Source organism: Bos indicus x Bos taurus, chromosome 3, assembly GCF_003369695.1.
Source record: "Bos indicus x Bos taurus breed Angus x Brahman F1 hybrid chromosome 3, Bos_hybrid_MaternalHap_v2.0, whole genome shotgun sequence".
Classification (NCBI taxonomy): Eukaryota; Metazoa; Chordata; class Mammalia; order Artiodactyla; family Bovidae; genus Bos; species Bos indicus x Bos taurus.
This window is the reverse complement of record NC_040078.1, coordinates 33,725,981-33,748,379: the sequence shown is the minus strand read 5'-3', so window position 1 is coordinate 33,748,379 and position 22,399 is coordinate 33,725,981. Positions and strand designations below refer to the sequence as shown.

The following is a 22,399-nucleotide window of genomic DNA, read 5'->3' as shown; positions in this document are numbered from 1 at the left end:
CCCCTTAGCAGCACTGCCCAGAACAGTGCCTGCCTGGAACACGTGCCCAGTATGTGTGTGTGTGTGTGTGTGTGTATGGAGAAGGCAATGGCACCCCACTCCAGTACTCTTGCCTGGAAAATCCCATGGACGGAGGAGCCTGGTAGGCTGCAGTCCTTGGTGTCGCTAAGAGTCGGGGACGACTGAGAGACTTCATTTTCACTTTTCACTTTCATGTGTTGGAGAAGGAAATGGCAACCCACTCCAGTATTCTTGCCTGGAGAATCCCAGGGACAGAGGAGCCTAGTGGGCTGCCGTCTATGGGGTCGCACAGAGTCGGACACGACTGAAGTGACTTAGCAGCATATATATATATATATATACAGGCTTCCCTTGTGGCTCAGCTGGTAAAGAATCTGCCTGCAATACAAGGGACCTGGGTTCGATCCCTGGGTTGGGAAGATCCCCTGGAGAAGGGAAAGACTACATACTCCAGTATTCTGGCCTGGAGAATTCCATGGGCTGTACAGTTCATGGGATTGCAGTGCCCGTAATATTACGGGCACTCCCCTGGGCAGGGGCTCCAGCATTCAAGCTTGCACGCTGATGTCTTTGCTTTTTGGGTTCCTCTGCCTCCTTTAGCTGGATTTCTCCACCAGCTGGCTGAGGTCTAGGGTGTCTCCTGTTCCCTCCCAGGCATCCTCTCCTGTCTTTGGGGGCCCCGGGGTTTATACTTTGGGTCCCAGGCCAAAACTACCTCCATCGAAACCTCTTTTCTGGATTGTGCCCCCTCTCCAGTGGGTAATCCCCACTTCCCTTCTGGAGTTTACTGCGGCCTCTTTTGGAAACTGCAGGTTCTCTGAAAGCTCCTGTTGTGCTATAGCTCTGCCCTCCACATGCATCCTCCAGCCGCTAGATCCCAGAGGGAGAGGAGCCTCCTCCCAGTCCCCGGCCCTCTCATCAGCAGGACAATAGCAGAACTTCTCCTCTGGACCCAAGCAGAAACTCTCATATCCATGCAGCTGGCTGAGCAGCCAGCCTGGGCCTGTGCTAGTCTAGCAATGTCCACATGGGACCTGGCGTCTGTCCTCCAGTCACTCCCAGGAGAGGAGAGTAAGGCCTGGCCACCACCCACAGAAAAACCACTTAATGCCTTTAAGATGGTCCCCAGAAGCCAATGAGGGCTATGCGACAGCAGAGACCCAATTCTTAGGGCAAGGCACTTGACCTTCATGAGCTCATGGAATCTCACCACAACCCGTTAAGCCTTGTTATTGTACCATTTTACAGGTGAGGAGACTGAGGCTCTGAGAAGTGAATAACCAGCCTGATATGGAATAGCTGCTTTTTTTTGTTTTTTGTTTTTTTTTGACCAGGGGGATTGACTGCCAAGACCACTTCCTTCATGGGGTTGAGGCATGCCCCTCAGTCTTGGGGGTCGGCTAAGGACCAGCCTGAGGTGGTGGTGGAGGCTATTTCAGGGATGGGGTGTGAGAGCTGGGGGGCTGCCAAGGCATATCCCCATTGGCTTCTGTTGGACTTTCTCTGGAAACGGGGAACACTTCAAGCTGACTTATGTATTATTTGTGGGCAGGCCTGACTGCTGGAGGGGTCTGGCAGTACCCCCACCCTCCTCAGGCCCTCGCCCAGCCCTCTCTCTGATCTCTGAGTCCATGGCTCATGCCTCCACTGTCTCCTTCTAGACAAAGGATAAGCACTGGATTAGGAGCCAGGGGCCAGGAATTCACCTGTGACCTTGACTTCGGGTCTGCAAAATAGGCATAAGCACTGATTATCCTGCAGGGACTTAGTAGAGATCAAAAAATTGAAGGTTACAAAAGGAAACTGCTAGAAAAATTTCATGGCATGATTCATTCATTCATTCTCCAGGTATTTATTGAGCACATAACCTATGCCAGGCCATGCATTAGATTTTAGGGATACAGTCCCAAAGAAGACAATTCTTATCTGCATGGGGCTTAGCATCTAGAGGGGAGACAGGCATGAAATAGCAGCACAGACAAATACTTAAGTACCAGATGAATTGTGCCTTACGAGATTATTTAACAGGATCAAACGTGGGATCAGGGACATTTTCCCGAGGAAATAAGATTTAAACTGAGGGAAGGGAATGGTCAGCCTTGTACAGGGCAGGTAAGGGCCTCTGGGTACAGGGCATGAGAGCAAAGTCCTGGAGCGGGGAGTAAGCCAGAGGCTTGTGACGGGACATGGGGGGAGGCGGACGTGGACTGACAACTGATTAGGCATGGCCTTGCGAGGTATCAGGTGAAGGCGTTTAAGTGACCTAACAATAATTAACCTTATCTCCAACCCCTGTCTCCTTGTCCTGGGTCCTTGGAGCTTCTCCCTGCCTTCTTTGCCCGGAGTATCTCCACTCCAAGTGATGAGAAATTGGGCTTGAGGAAGAGGTCTCAGGCCCCTACCCCCCTCCCTGAGCCAAGGGGCAGCTGATTGAAAGCAGACGCCTTGCCCCGGTGGGGCCCTGGCGGGAGCGGCGAAGCTGGCTCCCCACTGCTGACCTCAGACCTGCACCGCTGGCATGTCCTGGCCGCAGACTCTCTGTCAGCAAAGCCGCATCCGTCCTGCCTGGAGACGGTCACTGTGGCTGCCCACACCCCCAACCCAGCAATTTCTCTGCCACGGTGAGAAACCTCCTGTGCTCCTGGGCCAAGGCCCAGCCTCCTCTAATTGGGCCTGGAGCCCTGGCTGGAGGAGGAAGAGATGCCAAGAAGGTTCTTAGAAAGGCACGAGCCTGGGAGAGGTCCCTATCACCCTTACCCGCTTCCTCGGCACACCTGTCTCAGGGTCATGCCAAGTGGGGGCTCCATTATTCTTTGTGCCTTGGGCTACGCTCTGTGCTAAATGCTTTACATCCTCACTAAATCCTCACAAGCAGCTCCATGAGGCACGTGACAGACTCACAGAGGGTACTTGTCACATAGCTGGTAAGTGGCAGAACTGGGGTTTGGACCCAGGTGAAGTGAAGTGAAAGTCAGTCAGTCGTGTCTGACTCTGTGACCCCAAGGACTGTATAGTCCATGGAGTTCTCTAGGCCAGAATTCTGTAGTGGGTAGCCTTTCCCTTCTCCAGGGGATCTTCCCAACCCAGGGATCGAACCCATGTCCCCCGAATTGCAGGCAGATTCTTTACCAGCTGAGCCACAAGGGAAGCTCAGGTACTGGGTTCTAAAGGCGATGACTCCAGTGGGCCAGTGGGCCCTGGCTCTTCCTGTCCCCCTCAGACATTCCTTGTGTCTGCTGCTCCCGAGGGAGTCCAGCTCAGGTCCAAGCTGCTCAAGGCCCAGAGGTCCCTGAGGATCTTAGCACAGGGCACTGAAATGGACCCAGAGAATGCTGGAGCCACCTCTGGGCCGTAGGAGCCCCTCTCTTGAGCAACCTGAGCTCTGGACATTGTCAAGGGCAGTGTGCCCGAATCACAGTTTGAACCATGCCCAGCCGTCCCTTCTGAGAGAGGAATTATGATTTGATGGTTTCCCCTGAATGCCCACCGTACCCCGCCAGGAGCCCAGATGTCCCTTCTGAGAGAGGAATTACAATTTGATGGTTGCCCCTGAATCCCGCTGCCCAGGAGCAGGTCCTGCTCACCTAGCTTCTGAGGCTGCTGCCTCCCCAGGTCCTACTATCACGTTCCCCAGCTCCTGTTGTGTACCTGGAGGAGTCTGGAATCTCCAGAGGTGCCTCCTAGGTCCCTCAGCAAACCCGGTGCCACCCTGACTGCCCCGCGCCCTTAGGCAGCCCTAGAAGTGCACCCTCTTTCCTTGACCCCCACAAGGAGCCCACCCCCCCTCACAGACCCACATGCTCTCCCGTTACCCTGGTGTCCCTGGTCCATTTAGCCCTCTTTTGTCCAAGCCAGCACCTCTGCCTGACCCCCTCCTTCAGATAGGTCTTTTTGCTCTCCGTTGGTCAGTCTGTCAGTCAACAAGCATTCACTGAACCATATGGACATGTTGGCAAGAGCTCAGGAGCTGGAGCCAGCTGCTAGGGATACTGTAATGCAACTCTCTTGCATCCCTGGTTCCAGGAGCTCACATCTGTGGCTTCCAGGGTGTGAAGAGAAAAGGCTCCCCTGCTGCCCTGGCCTCAAGATTGGCTTCTCCCTGCTGCCAGTTACTGAAAAAAACATTGATCTGGCAGGATGCCCCACAGAGACCAATTTTTTTCTGTTCCATGTGAAAGTTACCAAGTTGGTGGTCTGTGGGCAGGTGAATCGGCACTGAGGCTAACCGTGGAAGGTGGCCGAGGTGTGCGGCTTTCGGGGATGCTCAAACACAGAGGAGTAGTGAGATTGTTTGTGTTTTAGGGTAGGAAGAGGAGAAGTAGCCCCAACCCCAGCAGGGATCCTGGGGAAGGAAAAGGGACTGAACTCCCGTCTGCAGGGAGTGGACCCAGAAGTCCTGCAGATGCAGCACGGGATGACCACGTGTAAGCATGAGCAGCATGAGTGTGGGGAGCACCTCAGCAGGCAGGGCTGGCGGCACCTGGGCCCATATGTGGAGTCGCACCCCTGGGAGATCCATGTGGCCTGAGAGTATAGGACGGGCTTCTCCTTCTGCCATGGGGGGATAGTGTCACCAGGCACCGGACTGGTCAGGATCCCAGTGCTCCTGGCCCACTTTGGGGAGTTGGACCTTCCACCTCTCCCTTTGGAGCACGTAAGACTTGGGGTTCTTGGACAACGCAAAGGGAGAGGAAGCTTCCAGAGGAAGGCACAGAATTCCTTCAAGTATAGCAGGTTGGGTCTAGATGGTTTTAAGTAAAATTCAAAAATCAAAGAAATGCAATAGTATTTGCATTCTGTTGCCACACATAGCGGTTACTAACGTAGCAGCTTCTGTGGTCCAAAAGCTTACAGTGTGCCAGATACTGTGCCAAACCTTCCATATACATTATTCTAGTTAATTCTCAAAACAAGATAGCTGCTTTTTTTTATTGCCATTTTACACAAGAGGAAACAGAGGCACAGAGAGGTTAATCAACTTGCTCAAAATGACACAGCTAGCAAAGCTATGAGCTGGTTCATAATCCACATTATCTCTCACTCCAAAGTCTTTCAATCACAGATCCCCCTGCATCTGCGTCTAAGGGTTCCGTGCATCTGTGGAGGCCCGGGAGATCTGGGCCTGCAGGGAAGAACGCTGGCATCTGGAGGCCTCGGGGCCTAACGAGAAGGGGCCGCTCTCAGGTGCCTGTCTCCTGTAGCAGCTGGATCCCATTTCAGTGAGGAGGGCCATCTTTAGAAAGCCACCTTCTCCTGGGCCGAGAAGGAACAGGGTGACCACAGCCCGTGAACCCTGGGGGCCCTTGAGTTCCCACTGCCTGCCCGGCAGGGTTTCACAAACCCGTTGACGTTGACAGGGCAGCCTGTGAGGAGGGAGCAGGAAGCCTGGGGGCCCTGTGGTCTGCCAGCATGGCTCAGAGTTTCCTGGGCTGAGCCCTTCCTGCGGGGCCCTCTTCAGGGCTCTGCCAGCAAGTGCCCCCTGTCCTGCGGCTCTCTGTGGCCCTGTCTGGCTCTGAGAGACAAAGCCCACTGACCCCAGAGTCCCTGAAGGGCCAAGAAGGTCCTGTCCTCTGCATGCTGAGCCTTGGGGGAGCTTTGCTATCCTGGCCCTGGCCTCAGGGTGTCTGAAGCTTCCTGGGGACCAACATTGTGAGGCTGGGGCAAGGACTGTACTACATGCAGTCAGGAGTCCCAGCCTCCACCCTCAACTCCAGTGCTGACGAGGGCTGTGACCTCGGGCAGGTGTCAACATCCCTGAGCCCCCTTCCCTCATCTGCTTCACAGGGTGTAAAACCCTTGTTGAACAGGAAAATGCTCCGCAAGTTTTAAGGGCTCTCTCACCTGGCTGTGGCCTGATCTCAGGATCTAATGGTTCTCCCTTATGGAAACTCTGCCAAGTCTGAATCCCCAAGTTTCCACAGAAAAGGGAGGAAGCATTCCAGATAGTGGACAGCCTGAGCAAACACTCAAGGTCAGGAACGCAGACACACTCACACGCGCGCGCACACGCACACATACACACACTGAGCTCTTCGTGCCAGGCCCTGTCTTAAATATTTTACATATGTAAACTCATTTAAACCCACTCCAGTGTTCTTGCCTGGAGAATCCCAGCGACAGGGGAACTTGGTGGGCTGCTGTCTATGGGGTCGCACAGAGTCGGACACGACTGAAGCGACTTAGCAGCAGCAGCAGCAGCAACAGCAGCAAACTCATTTATCTCTTGTTGCTGCTGCTGCTGCTGCTAAGTCGCTTCAGTCGTGTCCGACTCTGTGCGACCCCATAGACAGCAGCCCACCAAGCTCCCCTGTCCCTGGGATTCTCCAGGCAAGAACACTGGAGTGGGTTGCCATTTCCTTCTCCAATGCATGCAAGTGAAAAGTGAAAGTGAAGTCGCTCAGTCGTGTCCGACTCCTAAGTGACCCCATGGACTGCAGCCTACCAGCCTCCTCTGTCCATGGGATTTTCCAAGCAAGAGTACTGGAGTGGGGTGCCATTGCCTTCTCCCTTATCTCTTGTAATATCCCTGTAAAGTAGGTACTAGCTTGCCTCCATTTTACAGGTGAGGCAATGGAGGCTCGGAGAAGTAAAGTAACTTGCTCAAGATCGCACAGCTGAAAGTGGGGAACCCAGATTGTAACCCAAGCAGTCTGCAATGAGAGCATGAGTGGAGGTGAGGGCAGTGGGCCTGGAAAAGATGGGAGAGACATCATGGATTTGGCCGCATCTATCTTGTCCTCTCTAGTAGGGCCAGTGCTTGGTATGGAGTCTAGCACACAGTGGGTACTCAAAGATGTTCCTGAAACCTGGGCTCCGCAGAAGGTGCTTATCTGGGGACCCTGAAGTTCTGCACGATCGGGGGATGCTGGACTTGCTGGGTGGGGGGCAGGATGGGCCCAGGGCTGAAGCCTAGACTGTCTCATTGCTTCTTGGCTTGAAATGGGGTTCCTGCCCAGGCCTGTCCTTCTCAAAGTGGCTGCTGGACCCGCATTGACATGAGGGCCCACCAAGTGGACAGGCAGGAATTTTAGCTTAAGTAGCTCCTCAGTCCCCCTCTGGGCTCCTCCCCTTGGGCCCTGCCTCTCCTCCCTTCCCTCCTGCACTGGCACACTTGCTGCCTTCCTCCCTGTGGGATGTTCTTTGCTCCTAGAGCTCAGGGTCCAGGGTGGGCCGGAGCCCTGGGGGGACACACACAGACTTGGTGGAGGGTGTTTGTTGCCGGCAGAGGCTGCTGAGAGACCAGCCTGTGTGCGGGGCTGGAGAGCCAAGGGGCTGGTGAGAAAGGAAGTTTCTGTATTCTGTGGCACTCAGACCCCACCAGGAATGTGGCTTTGGGCCAGGATCCCTCTGGGCAAGAAAGGATGACTCAGCAGAAACAGCATCCTGACCCCACAGGATAACTGGAGCCGCTGTGTTGGGGGTGGGTGCCAAGTGGCAGGGCTGGTGAATTCATGATCCCACCACTTCAGCCTGCATCTCCACCCTCCACCCAGCCCACCTTCAGATGCCCTTCTCTGGGCTGGAGTTTTAAGACTCTCAGAGTAAAAACCTTCAGAAAGACTTGTGTGTGTGTGGGGGGGGGGTTACCCCAGCTCTTCCCATTCCAAGGGATGGAATTAAGAAATGATGGGTACGATGCAATCTGCGATTGAGGCCCCTAGGTCTGGTCGTGGGAAGATGCCCAGCACAATTCAGGGTGGGGGGCACTGGGCAGTGGAGAGAGCTGGCCTGGGCCGGGCACCGGGGAATTCCAGCCCGAGAGCCAATTGGAAGCACATGTGTTTAGACAGCCATGGAAACCCGCAAAGCTACTTCTCTGTTCCTTGAGTCTAGCTTGTGAAAAACGAAGCATCTATTGCCAGGAACCCTGAGAAATGTCTCCCTTTGTCAGCGGAGGCCTTCATAGCACAGGCCGGTCACTACTGGGGACTGTAATGGGACTCTAATTGGTGCCATCCTCCTACCCACTTGCACCCCAAGTCCTGAGCAGAAGTGGATGATGGTGGCAATGAAAGTGAGGGTATTGTTACAGCCCCAGATGCTGCTGCTGTTAGCATTTATTGTTTCCCATACATACTGCTAACCATCTTTACCTGTTTAATCTCATGCATTCCTCATAAATTCCATACGAAGTAGATATGTCCTGAGCTCCTAATTTTAAGAAAGCAAACAGCTTTGCAAAAGATTAACTTGCCTGGGGTCACCCAGGTACCGAGTGGCAGGATAAGCTTCTGAGGCTGGGATGTTAATGATTTGCTTGGTTTGTGACCCCCTTCTTCTGTCCCTTGGGGGAAAGAGGAAGTCAGAGTGCTGGCGGCTCTGCCCCCTCCCCTGGGTGCCACATAGTGACAGAGGGTCACCAGGGTTGACCCGTGGAAACACTGACCCCTTTCTGGGTGCGTTGCAACACTCGGCGGTTTCCTGCGCAAAGCATCACGGGTCTTGGGGTCTGGCAAGCAGTGAGGATCCTGGGATTTGGGGCTAGATGACATGGGTCTGCCCTTGACTTACTAGCTCTGTGCTTTGACACTTTATTCTGTCCCTCTGTGACCCTGGCTGTCACACCTGTAAAGTGAGAAAGAAGAACACAACAATTTGCCCTCCATTTATCTGCCCAGTGAGATGAAATGTAGACCATTAGGCCATTGCAGCCAGAGTAACCAGCCAGACAGCAAGCACAGGGGCTCCTTTGGGGTCCAGCGGGTGGCGGTGAGGGCGGGGATGAAAGAGGGGGGAAGTGGGCGGGGCTGGCATCACACTGCTCAGCTCCTTGGTCAGGAGAAAGGCGGGCAGAGATCAGGAGTTACTTTCTTAACAGATAACACCTGTTTTGCACTCATCCACCTGCCTCACAGAGATCTCCTAGAGGTGAGGACCTGCAGTGGAATGGCTGCATCTTCCCAGGAAAATCCCATGGGTAGCACTGGTCTAGGCACCAGTGACAATCATCAGTCCCTTACAAGTGCCCTGTTTGCTGACTACCCTGTGGATGGAATCTCTTGTCTTGCTCTAACGTGGGCTTCTGTTAGTAGACTGGTTCCTGTTGCCCCAGCAACACAGCAATAGTGGAGGTGGCAGCAAACGGCTGTTAAATCACTTAATCAGTTGTGGCCCATGGGCACTGTGCCAACCAGGGGTGGTTACAGCTTTGCCAGACTTAGTCACCACCGCCTGTAACTTAGAGAAGGCAATGGCACCCCACTCCAGTACTCTTGCCTGGAAAATCCCATGGGCGGAGGAGCCTGGTGGGCTGAAGTCCATGGGGTAGCGAAGAGTCGGACACGACTGAGTGACTTCACTTTCACTTTTCACTTTCATGCACTGGAGAAGGAAATGGCAACCCACTCCAGTGTTCTTGCCTGGAGAATCCCAGGGACAGGGGAGCCTGGTGGGCTGCCGTCTACGGGGTCGCACAGAGTCAGACACGACTGAAGCGACTTAGCAGCAGCCTGTAACTTAATGTGGCTGACATTGTTGTAAACACACACAAAACAGGCAAATAATAAGTTCCCAACAAATACATCTTGCTTGCTTGATTTCAGAATCATGAGGGCATTATATTATGTCCCTTACAGTTTTATCCCTGAGTCTATTTTGTTATACTCAAGACCTTGGCAAACCAGTAATTTCCATAGGATGTGTTTGGCCAGGCTACCCCCCAGTCACCCCATTCCTTGGCTCTTCATAAGGATTTATCAATAACAACATACCCATTCTGTTTAGGCTGTTATTATGGTTCTATCCTGAAACATCCTGTAGTGGTTATTTTTTGGAAACATCATTTGGTTCATAATCTCTTAGCAACAGAACTTGAGGGCTAACGGCCGATGCAACTCCAAGCGAGATGATTGTGCCTCCTGCGTGGGCAAACAAACCCACAGCAGCCAAGTCAGTGCACCCTCTGATTATGGGTTTCGTTGTTTTAGGTCATCGAACGTCACCGACACCCACCATGAGCCAGGCTTGCTTTGTGACATGGCTGAGAGCATATGCTGTGACAGCCATGCACCCAGGGCCTTGGAGAACTTTCAGTCACCAGGTGCCCAAGGCTGTAGTCATAGACGTGCCTCCTCCTGGTGCAGGTCCCAGAGTGTGTATTTGACTGGGAAGAGGAGGGAGCAGGAACAGTGACCCCTCGCTCTGTGCATGTCTGCACTTTATGTCATCACAACCCTTCTGCCCAGCATTGTCAGGACTGTCCTGCCGTGTGACAGCTGAGGAAGTGGCAGCTCGAGCATATGAAGCCACCAGCCATGGTCACAGGTTGTCAGAGGCAGAGGTAGGATTGTAATCCAGACCTGCCCAAGCTCCCAGCCTCCATCCTTTCTTTCTCTCCTTCCATCTTGCTTTTTATTTTTTATTTTGATAATTAATACTCCTAGAGCAAGGGCTCCTATTGCAAACATTAAACCACAAGCATGGCCTTTGATTCTTTGAGCCCAAATTCACACATCTAGGAAGAGAAAAAGAAAACTGTGATCCATATACATGGATGAAAACCAAAGGCTCATGGATAATCACATTGGAGTGTTTTTGTTTCTATTTTCATTTTTATATTTTGGCCACTCCACGCAGTATGCAGGATCTTATTTCCCTGACCCAGAATCGAATTCGTGATCTCTGCAGTGGAAGCTCAGAGTCTGAAGCATGGAGCCACCAGGGAATTCCCTCACATAGGAGTTTTAAAATGTCTACAGCTTAGAACCCAGAAGCCACAGGCCTTGCAGGTCCTTCTGGATGTCCCTCAGTGTATCTGCACTTTTCTTGAGTTGAGCAACCTTATTAGCCTTCAGCTTTTGGTTGATTACACTGGTTAACCCCTGAGCATTAAGGACACACGGATGATTGAGGAAGACTTAATTCTAAATGCCACGCATCTCCTTCACCATTGTGACACCAGATGAATCCTGGATAGATTTTTCATCATGGATTCAATGAGATCAGTCACATGTCATCCAACAGACCAGTTGGTTACCCTTTTAGCTTGGTGATTTCACAGGCACTTTCCACTACCACCTTACATGCTACTGCTGCTGCTAAGTTGCTTCAGTCGTGTCTGACTCTGTGCGACCCCATAGACGGCAGCCCACCAGGCTCCCCCATCCCTGGGATTCTCCAGGAAAGAACACTGGGGTGGGTTGCCATTTCCTTCTCCAATGCATGAAAGGAAAAGTGAAAGTGAAGTTGCTCAGTCGTGTCTGACTCTTAGCGACCCCATGGACTACAGCCTACCAGGCTCCTCCGTCCATGGAACTCTCCAGGCAAGAGTACTGGAGTGAGGTGCCGTTGCCTTCTCTGACCACCTTACATTCTTCCTTCCAATTTTCACTGTTATTGTTCTTTCCCATTTCTGGGCTCAGTTCCCAAACAGAAATGCTGGCCACATATATTCTACTCCAAACAGCTACACTTGAGTCACCGTGTTCTCCCCAAATCCATCCATGATCCATGACAGCTGCTGGAATGAATGCCAAGTTTTCAGCCATAAAATAGTGAAACCTTTGACACCCACTTTCAATCACATGGTGCTTGAGTCATCCACTTAGTTTCCAGGTAATATATATGAGGATATCCACTGGGTTGGAAGCCTCACTTATGATGCAATTGGGACTGTACTTGATGATTGCAGGAATAATGAATTTGAAGAAAACATTCCTCCGCACCGGACTGAGATGATTCTCTCTCTCTCTCGCTGGTGGACTCCTGAGGTTATCCCCATAGTCACAGGGTGATCTGTTCTCTGCCGCAATTTTAAGTGTCTGAAGAAAGATGTTCCCATGCTGCAGATGCATTTCCAAGCATTCACAAGGGCAAGTTCATCAGCCAGGGACTTTCCCAGAATGCTGCTGGCACATGCCATACCTACTTGTCCAACACCCACTGCAATGATTCTATTGTTTGCGACTGTTGCCTCCTCTCCTGCAGCCATGCAATCAGTTTTCCCTTAAGAGTTGCCCTTGTTCACAGGAGAGCGAAGGCTCGGGAGACAGTTGTAATTGTTGTGCAGAGGATGACTATTGTGCAATGTTAGCCGTGTGCTCAGCCTCCCCTCTTTCTGTTCATCTTGTTCATGCATTCAAGTCCCTAGGGGCAGCTAGGACTTCATTCGACGTGTGGTCTCCCTAAGGCTGTTCTCCAATAGGCAGCACACGAGGGCCATTGCCACATACCAGTTCCACAGGTCAAAACCACGCACAGAGTGTGAACCTCCTGCAGCCACTGACCCCAGCCTTCACAGGCAGTGTGGGGCTCATAATCCTTCTTTCATTTTGCTTACTTCCCACAGCCCAGACCATGGTTCTCCCTGTGTCAGATAAAAATAAAAATTAAAATAATTAGCTACCACATATTACACTGAGCTGGAAATTTGATTTACATGCTTTTATTTACTCTTTAAAACCTTATAAGGACATTTACAGCTCAGGAAATTGGGTGTCAGAGTAGTTGAGTGACTTACTGTAAGTCACATAAAGCAGGTTCTTTGGTGACACCCACAGTCACCCTCCACCCCTCCTACGGCTCTGTTACTCATGAGCAGAGGTGGAATTACTGAGAAAACTCTTGATGCCTATGCTCTGGGCCCCCTTACTCATACCTACCCCTTCCAAGCCCTAGAAGTCTATTCATAGAGCCATGTGTTTTGTGAAATTTGAAAAAATAAGATGTTTTAATGTTTATTTTCCAGAGGAAAGCCTCACTCAGGTTCCACAGGTCCTGGACACCCTGTTCATGAGTGTATGGCTTAAACATCTTATCTAAAACTTCGCTCCTCCTCTGTCTCCTTTCCCGACTTTACTTGCTCTCCTTGGCACAGTCACTAGCACACCATGCACTTTATGTGTTTATCTTGTTTACTGCACATGGCAGGCACCACTCACGAAGTGTTTTGGGGTGAATGAAGGCAGCCATTGTCCTTACGAAAAAGCTGTTCTGTGTAGTAAGTTGTTTTCATGTTATAGACAGTTTATAAAGATGGAGGAAATGGCTTGCTCAAAGGCACCCACCACCAAGTCCAATCCCCGCTCTCCTGATCTGAGCTACCTGTGGACTTGGCCCTGTCTAGGTTGCCTCTGTCTAGGCCATGACATCATAACTTACTTATAGACCAGACATCATTTTATTGGTGTTTCATCCTTGACTCATCTCTCTTGCAACCATCTCCCCCTACCCTCCAAGCCCTACCAACCACCTCCCAAATATCCATCAGACCCAATCACTTCTCCCCACAGCCCCCACCATAGACAGGGTCTTCATCTACCTCCCACTGGTCTCCCTGCCCCCGTGTCTTCCCCTCAGCTTCCAGAGGCTGATCCAATCAAGTCACTCTCCTGCTGGAACTATCCCATGAATTCGTATTTCTTAGAGGTCAGATTTGAAATCCTCAGCATGACCCATGAGGCCCACGGTGGTTTTTATTTTTTCCAGTTCCTCAAACTCACCATCTCCTTCCTGACTCAGAGCCCTTGTACATGTTCCACCCACTTTTGGTGCCTTAGCAGTCTTCCTCTCTTCCCTCTCCATCTTTCTACTTAATTTCTACTCACCCTTTGGGTCTCAAAGCAGCATCATTTCCTCAGGGCTACCTTCCTTGTCCACCCACACTGGGCGAGAGCCCTTGGAATGGTTTTCACAGCTCCCTGTATATCTCTGCAAAGAACTGATTACAACTATCATTAAATAAACAACTGTATTCTCTTGCGGGGTTTGATCTGTCCTTGTGACCCCCCCCCTCCATCCTCTTCCCCAGAAACGGTGTGCCTTGCTCACTGCTGTATCTTTGCATTGTTTGTTTCATGTTGGAGTGTAGTTGATGAACAATGTTGTGTTCGTTTCCTGTGTACAGCATGCATTGTTTGTTTGGCTTAAGGCAGGGATCCCCAACCTCTGGGCTGCGGAGAGGTACCTCCTGTCAGGTCAGTGTGGCATTAGATAAGAAATAAAGTACACAATAAATATGATATGCTCGAATCATCCTGAAACCATCCCCTCATCCCCTCTGGTCTGTGGGAAAATTGTCTTCCATGAAACTGGTGTCTGGTGCCAAAAAGTTTGGGGACTGCTGGCTTAAAGGTTAAAGACAAGTGTTCCTCTCTCACATATACCCCTCGAGGTGAGTTTTTCTTATCAGCTGGCAACAGTGCTCCATGTGATCCTTCGGGACCCGGGTCCTTTCCTCCAGTGGCTCTGTCATCCTAGGAATTGTCACCTGCATTGTGGGGGCTGGATCATTGCCACATCTGGGTTGGAGTCAGCAGGAAGGGAAAGAGTTTTCTTGGTCTTGGTTTGGTTCCAGATATCTATTACTGGATAACAAACCACTCTGAAATAGTGCTATAAAACATCAACTATTTCATTATTCTCATTGATTCTGTGGGTCTGTGAGGAACGCTGGGAGTTGGGGCAGAATTCCTGGACTGTGGCTTGTGTCTGTACTCTACAATGTCTGGGGCCTCATCTGGGAAGACTCAGATGGCTAGGGGTGACTCAAGTGGTAGGGGTTGAATTTTCTGGGGGTGTCTTCACTCACCTGGTGCTTGGCTAGAAGACTGGGCTCAGTGGGGCCTGTTCCAGGGCACTTACATGTGGCCTCTCTAACTTGGGGTCCTCACAGGAGTTGGACTTCTTTTACTGAGACTTGGGGCATTAAGAGCAAGTCTTCCCACAAGGCAGAAGCTGCCCAGTCTTCTATGCCGTAGCCTCAACAATCACATGACTTTCCACTTTCTTCTGGGATGAAGACCACCCAGGTTCAGGCGGAGCGGTCATAGACACCTGTCACTTGGTAGTTGAGAGTCAAAGAATTTTAAAACCATTATAGCCAGAGGGGCTAATACCAGCTCCACTCACATTCCCCTGGTGAGAATGTAGTCATACGAGTGCATGTGTGCTTGTGTGTGCTCAGTTATGCCCGACTCTTTGAAACCCCACAGGCTGTAGCCCACTAGGTTCCTCTGCCCATGGGATTTTCCAGGCAAGAATACTGGAGTGGGTTGCCATTTCCTTCTCCAGAGGACCTTCTTGACCCAGGGATCAAACCCACATCTCTTGTATCTCCTGCATTGGCAGGTGGATTCTTTACCAATTGAGCCACCGGGGAAGCCCGTGCAGTCATATGGCCCTTTCTAAATGCACGGAGGTGGGAAATACTATCCCCAGATGGGCAGCCATGTTCAGCTTCAAGTTCATCATAGTGGAAGAGGGAGAATGGATTTGGTGGACTGTTTCCTCTCTGCCACGGTCTGTTCCTCTGACCAACCAAGCGTGTGTACACCCCTCTTCCCACATGCAATACATATCTCTTCAGGAAAAAAACCAAAATTCCAGTGATTGAATCCACTGCTGCTTGTTTATAGAACAAATCACTGACTGGATGTCTGCAGTGCCTCTGTGTTCTCTCCTCCATTAGGGATGGCCCACTTCTTAGCCTAGAGCCTCGACATGAGCTGGTTCTAAGTGGGAAGGCAAAATCAGCTAGTTGTGGCCTGTTGAATGGAGCGAAATCTGCTTTCACCTTTATCTCGGTACTTCATTCAATCTGTTTACAGAGTGGGAACATCAATAGATGTTCATTGAAAAGAATATCAACTAAAATTAATTCCAGATGGATCAAAGATTCAAGTGTAAAAAGCCAGCCCATAAAATGCTAGGGTTCAAAGAGGGTAAGAGCAGACAGCTTACAGAAGAAAATAAACAGAAGGCCAAAAGTGGTATGAAAAGGCATGTTCTCGAGGATGTGGGGAGAGAGAAACTCTCACATGCAGTTTGTCGGTGTTTGAGTTGATCATTTTTAGACGGGGGTTGGCAATATCTTTCGAGGTGTCAAATGTTCAATATTTTTTACTTAGAAGCTCCACTTTCATGTATGTATTATACAGATACACAGTATTCCCACAAGTGAGCAAAACTATATGTCAAGAATGTTCCGTGTAGGCTTGTTTAGAATAGCTAAGCCTCTGGAAACCACCTAAATACCCTTGCATGGGAAACTATCAAATAAAGTAGAATCTCATGCAGCTGTTAAAAAGAACACAGGAGAATTAGCAGTACTAACACAGAAAAATTCCAAGGAACAGTGATAACTGGAAACGAAAGGCATGTTGGATAACATTATGCATAGTGTAAGCTCACGTGTATAAAGAAAGAAAACAAACTAATATATTCATTTGTATTAAAAGATAGCTGGAAAGATTCATAGAAAGTTTTAACAATGTTTACTTCAAGGGGGAAGTGAGTTTAAGGCTGGGGGAAGCAGGAGAAAGTTTACTTTTGGCTCTGTATCTTCTCCACTACATGGATTATTTTACAACATCCATGCATCACTTCTATAGGAGAATCAAATTCAGAATAGTGGGATTTCTGGTGGCTCACACGGTAAAGAGTCTGCCTGCGATGCAGGAGACCTGGGTTCGATCCCTGTGTCGGGAAGATCCCCTGGAGAAGGAAATGGCTACCCATTCCAGTATTCTTGCCTGGAGAAATCCAGTGACAGAGGAGCCTGGCAGGCTACAGTCCATGGGGTTGCAGAGTTGAAGATGACTGAGCCACTTCACTTTTCTAGGGAAGAAGGGAAGGGCATGGTGGAGAGGCCGTAAAGGCTCTTTAGCTGTATGTATAATGTTATGTTTCTAAAAGAGATTGAAATGGTTAATATGGTAAATTTTGTGTTAGTATATTGTACCACAGCAAAAAGAGGAAAAAAATGTGACAATCTGTTCATAACAACTGATAAAGCTGGATACTAGGATGCTCATTATATAATCCCTCTGCTTTTTCACATTTTAAAAACATTTCACAACTTTTTTTTCTAAAAAGATTCACTCAATAAACAAGATAAAATAAAGGGAAAGAAAACCAGAAAAGTGAAGCGAAAGGGACGTCTAAGCAGTAAAAGAAACAATCTCATGGTGCACACTTTTAATAATCAGCTTGGTGAATTCAATGACAGTCTCAGCAGAGACGTGCACACTAGCATTTCCTGTTCTGAGCTCAGGATGCTGAGATGTCAGGAACACAAGAAACATGGCTGGCATTGCTCAGAAAAAGGAAATTTGCCACTGTGTTGCAGAGACTTAAGAGACTGTCACAGGCGCAGGCAAGAGCTGGCGAGGACCTGGGCCGTATGAGCTGTATCCTCTCAACCTACAAAGCTGTGTGGCAGACCTGCTGTCGTTTCCCAGTTGCCCCCGCTCCTTGCCCCTTTGCCCGCTCCTACCCTGGGGGTCTGGGCAAGCAGTGGACTCCCCTGCAGGTGGGCACACTCTTCCTTGCCCTCGGCCTCTGCCCACCCTGCAGGGCCTAAATCTGCTGCACCTGCAGTTCTTTGATCCTTTTTGGTTTCCTTTCTTTTGAAAAAATTGACCACAGTGCCGTTCTGTGATGTTTTGAAAACCCTCTTCCTGTGAACTTGAAACGCGGGTGATAAAGAAGTAAAGGGCAGAGGGCTGCGGGTTTCACCAGAGGCCTTTGTTCTGGGCACGGAAGCGATATCTCAGGTAGACAGAGGTGGGGTGAGGGCCTGGAGTCTGACCTTGAGGTTCCAAGGGCTGCCTCGGAGGGGCATTGACATCCAGGGGCAGGTGGCTGCCCAGGGTGCCCTGTGAGGTGGTGAGCTCCCCCTCCATTGCTGCCAGCGGGCTGTGTGCTCAGTCACTCAGCTGTGGCCGACTCTTTACGACTCCATGGACTGTAGGCTAGGAGTCCTAGGCTCCGAGTTCTAGGCTCCTAATCCTAGGCTCCCGCTAGGCTCCTCAGTCCATGGAATTTTCCAGGCAAGAATATTGGAGTGGGTTGCCATTGTCCCACCTAGATGACACGTGTCTAGGGTGCCTGGGAGGATTTCTTCACAAGGAGGTGGTCTAGTGCCACCAAGTTTTCCTTCTAGCTGGGCCCATGATTCTGGGCAGGGCTAGGAGGCCCAGCCCTGCTGTCTGTCCCTCCACTGACCTCAGCCATGCAGAGAGCAGACCTGGGCTGTGACAAGCCTGTTGCTGCTTCTCTCCAGAGGGGCCGAGGTGAGACACTGCCCTTCCTACAGCTCCACTGTGTGTGTGTGTGTGTGTGTGTGTGTGTGTGTGTGTGTGCGCGCGCGCGTGCACGCACCCCTCAGAGTCCTGCAGAGAGAGAGACTGCTTCTGGGTTCCAGTCCTGGCGGGCCTCCACGAGCTGCTGAGCAAGCCTCTCATTGGTGTGGAGTTCAGATGTCCAGGGTTTCTGGGCTGGATGTCCGGGGAGTCTGGCTCCTTAGTGGCCTCGATTTTGTGTTCTCGTTGCTGACTCTTGGAAACCAAGTGCTGGCAGCCAGTCAGTGTACTTGGGGCTCCAAGCTGGAGCCTTAAATTCATCACTGAACTTCAAACTTGGAACAGCATAAGCACACTCACTGTCCTTTTTACAGAGAAGGAAACTGAGGCCCAGGAAAGTTGAGGGGCTTGTCCAGAGTTGCTGTCTGGGAAGGGGGGGGGGAGTTGGAACTGGGTGTCCTCTCACTTCCAGGTCTGCTCCCCAACTTCTCCACCCTGCTCTGTGGTGCCCTGGGATGCTCACTTGTGGAATCACTTTGATGGGTACCCTTCCCCTCTGCTTTGACCAGTGGGGAGCATTGCCAGCTGATGGGAGGCAGAGAGGAGAGGGAATTAAGGCACTTATTCCCACTAATGTTCCCTGTGGGGTTGCCACAGTATGGCTGCGGCCCGCAACCGAGGCCACAGAGATGCTCAAGCAGCCTCTCCATTCAAAACCATTCTGGTCACCTCCCCAGGCCAGCAGGCCTAGCAGTGGAATAGATGGCTACTCTTGGTCAAGGTTCCTGCAATCCTTTCCTACACCCTGGTCTTACCTTTGAAAAGAATCTCTTTACTGAATGCTCCTCTAATGGTCCAACTGAAGTATGCTGCCTGTTTCCTGCTAGGATCTTCCTGATCCATACCATCCTGCCAGCTCATCAGCAAGGACCCCTGGGTCTGCTGAGTCATCACTGAGCATGGGCCCTGCCCTGAGATGGGGGCCCATGGGGGCTGGTGGTGGGCTTTCTAATTCCTACTCTTTTCTCTGCCTCTGCTCACACCTCACTCCTCCCCTAACTTACTGCTTTGCCTCCAGCCCTCACCTGTCATTCTTCCCCTGCCAGATATCTGAGGATGTTTAAGGGATGAGAGTGAGAATTAAGCAACTTTCACCCCTACCCTGTCCAACCATGATACATCCGGGAAGTGATGCTCTGAAGTCTTGGACATCACCGGCCAGTCAGAGAGACCCTGGGTCCTTGGGACAAGGTGTCTTGGGAGCCAGTGCACAGAGACAGGGTGATTTCACATTGCTGGAAGAAGCCTCTTCCCTGGGGACTCTCATTCAGGAAAGTTCACCCACCCACTCACTCACTTGCAATGCAGAGGCACACTCCTTACCAAGCCCACCCTCGAGGGACCTGAGCGTCACTTCCTCAAGGAGACTCTCCCTAGCCCTTGGCTGAAGCTGGCTGTCCCATGACGTGTTCCCAGCACACCCCATCCCTCCTTGTTTTGTAACTTTCATCGTGCCAACATCACTTGTCCATTGTCTATGTCCTCTAGTGCTCCATCCTCTCCCTAAGAGCAGGCCCCGTGTCTGTGCTGCTGACCTCTCTACCCCTGGCACGGTGCAGGGCACACTGTAGGGGTTCAGCAAACTGGTGAACTGAAATGGAAAAGCAACACTACAATCCACACCGTGCAGATTACCCCTCTTGTCTCTTGGTAGAAACTGACAGAACAATGACAAGCCATGGCAGGCTGAAGAAAACATCAGCCTGAAGAGGCTGGAGGTGGGGCTCTGGTCCTGCTGTGCCTTGGAGACTCCAATCAGTCTCTGGGCTTTAGGTTCTTTAGTAAGATGTGATAATACTTATGTTAATGTTTTCTGGGACTTCATAACAAATTATTATAAACTTCACAATTTAAGACAGCACATGTTTGTTATCTACAGTGTCCATGGGTCGGGAGCTGGGTCCTTTACGAAGCTGCAGTCAAGATGCTGGACAGGGGGGCATATGTATACCTGTGGCTGATTCATGTTGATCTATGGCAGAACCCAGCACAATACTGTAAAAGCAAATATCTTGCAATAAAAAATTAAAGAAAAGAAAAGATGACAAGCAGGGCTGCATTCATATCTGGAGACTCTAGTGAGGATGGATTCACTTTCAGACTCACACAGGTTGTTGGCAAAATTCATCTCCTTATGGTTAAAAAACTGGAATTTTGGTAGCTATTGGCAGGGGGCTGCTCTCAGCACTAAGAGGCCACCCACAGTTCCTTGCCATAAGAACTTCTGTATAGGCCCTCCCCGGACAAGGGAGCTTATGTCTTCAGAGTCAGTGAGAGAGGAAGTCTCTAGCACCAGCCTGCTGGTGAGACTGGATCTTTGTAACATGCTGTAATCATGGAAGGGACATCTAATCCTCTTTGCCAATATTGGTTAGATATTGGCATAATGGTTATTCCATTGATTGGAAACAAATCCCAGGTCCTGTCCACACTCGAGGGAAGGGGATTACACAAGGGCATGAACATGAGGATATGGGGGTCACCTTAGAATCTGTCTCCTATGACACTAATCTGTCAAAATTCTTGAGTGAGTTAAATGAAAGCACAACAGCACTTCATACAGTACCTGGCACTTAGTGAAAACTCAGAAAATGCCATAAAAGGCAGCTAGAGGCAGCTGTTTCTTCTTTGGCCAGCGTGGGAATAGCAAATGTTGATCCATTATTGGCCCCCAGGCCCTACTATGTCCATCAACTGCTTCAGCCATTTGTAAAATCTGTTTGGCTCTTGAAGGCATTTGAATTTGCCAAATGGCATTAGATAGTATGATCAATAGCTGTTCTTTTTATTGTAGCTTAAAGATCTTCGAAGATCAGTAGTGTATCTTATTAACTTTTCCAGCCTCCGGTGCTTAGCTTGTTGGGCTTAGGATGTTGAATTCAGTCTGAATGTCACAAGTGTTGAGCTACAGCACTCACCAGAACAATTTGGATCTGGAGCTATATAGACCCAGAGGGCACATGGTGGGGGTGGGAGGGAGGGAACCAGAATAGGTTGAGTGGCCGAGTCAGGGAGGACAAGGAGCCACCTGTCGGGCCCTGCTATGGGGAGACCCCAGCTCCTGTTGTCATGCGTGTGCACCTGCCTCCACCCCTAGCTTCCTCCCCTTCTTAGTGTTCAACTCCCTTCCCCACCCCACCTCGCCCACTCCAAGCAGGGTCTCTTTGGGATCTGGGTGTGTTGAGCCTGCCAGTGTTAATGGGGGAAGAAAAGAGGGATTCCTTCAGAGACATGGACTATCTGGGCTGCAAAGTGCCTTAGTTAGACCCCTGGAGAGGGATCAACAGCCGTGTTCAGGATAAGGGAAGAGAACTCATGTCTATTGAGCACCTACTCCTGCCTCTGGGCTCCACGCTTTACATATTTCATTTCCTCTGTTTTTTCAACCTTCAAGGTAGATAAACAGAAGCCCAGAGAAGGAAAGCGGCTTCCTCTTGTCACACAGCCTCTGGGAGGTAGAATTAGAACAGAACCTTGGTATCCTGGGCTGCTGGTCCAGGGTTTTCTCTCAACAGGTTTTTCTTCTCCCCCTTGGGGGGGCCTTGGTGTTGTAGCGCACTCCTGGCCTGGCCCAGTTCTCTCTATAGAGCCCTGGTTCCCACCTTCAATTCTTCTTCCCCTCTACCTCTGCTTCCAGGACTTTCTCTGGTTGGTGTGCTCCAGACTCCTGCTGACTCAGGAGGTGGCACCTTGCTCAACCTCAGCCTGGCACTGGAGCAGCCACTCAGCCCATCCAATCCAGAGTGCAAACATTCTTTCCAGCAGGGGCAGAAGCAGTTTGAGGCTCACACACCTGGGCACCTGTTGCCAAACTTGGATCTGTAGAAGACAAACCAGAGAGGTCATGTCATCATTTCTGGGCAGAGCCATGGCCCCAAGAGCTGAAGTCTCTGCAGAAGGCCCATCTGCAGAGGGTGGAAGGTGGTGGGCGAGGTCACCCGTCCTGGGGCCGGTTAGACGGGAGGTTCACCCACCCTCCTTAGTAGAAAAGTGGAGGCCAGAAGCCACAGGCAGCAGCCTGGGGGCTAGGACTGTCAGGGCCTGTGAGAGTCTGAAACACTCCTCAGTCCCTCATCTGAGTTGCTTTAGATCCCCCTCCACTTTCCCTGAAGGAGTCTGTGTGTGGGGGGTGAATTCCTTAAAGGCAGGTCTTCAGGGTAAGGAGAGAAAGACAGCTGGGTACCAATGTTACTTTTGCACTCAAAATAGGTCTGGGGAGAGCTAGGGACAGCTGTCCGGACTGAAAGAAGCCGGCTGTGCCCCTGCAGGGGGAGCTGCCGGGGCCTAAGCCAGGGCTG

The 22,399-nt window shown here is 50.8% G+C and overlaps 1 pseudogene; it reads right to left on the bottom strand.

The window, feature by feature from the left end:
* Nucleotides 1–10,712: 10,712 nt before the first annotated feature.
* On the bottom strand, nucleotides 10,713–17,642 carry LOC113890305 (annotated as a pseudogene).
* Between the last annotated feature and the right edge of the window lie 4,757 nt (nucleotides 17,643–22,399).